The following is a 562-nucleotide window of genomic DNA, read 5'->3' as shown; positions in this document are numbered from 1 at the left end:
GGTAGAGCTGGTAGGAGAATGAGCTGCTTTAAGCTGGAAAAATCCCTTTGCCCTTAGCCCAGGGCCGGCCCACAGGAGACACCCGCCAGACATGAAGACAGGAGCACGGGTAGCAGGAACTGGCCTAAAGCCGGCGGATGACATTCTCGAGGGCCTTATGCGGACCCAGATGTCTGCGTGGGTGCGGTGTGGGTCTGGTGTGGGTCTTGATTCCTTGTTCTTGGGGATCTTGGGCCCAAGAGCCTCAAGCTAGATTCTCCTCTTCCTCGCCAATGGGGCTGGGCAGCCAGGGCGGAGCCGGCCCTCTGGGTGCGGGCATGGACACTCTGGTGAAGGGCTCAGCGTCCAGCCCAGGGGCTGGCGGCTCTGGCCCAGTGTGGGGCTCGGGTTCCGGCTCTCGAAGTCCGGAGTCCAACAGTAGGTCCCCACAGTCACCCTCCAGGGCTACGCCATCGAGGGCGCTGGTGCCCGCGCAGCTGGCGGCTGTGGACGTCTCAGACACGCCGCTGTTTTTGCGGCGCAACACGGACAGGCGCCGGCCCAGCTGGCTTCCTGCAGCCAC

Source organism: Myotis davidii, unplaced genomic scaffold (genome assembly GCF_000327345.1).
Source record: "Myotis davidii unplaced genomic scaffold, ASM32734v1 scaffold543, whole genome shotgun sequence".
In the NCBI taxonomy this organism is placed as follows: domain Eukaryota; kingdom Metazoa; phylum Chordata; class Mammalia; order Chiroptera; family Vespertilionidae; genus Myotis; species Myotis davidii.
This window is presented reverse-complemented; position numbering follows the sequence as displayed.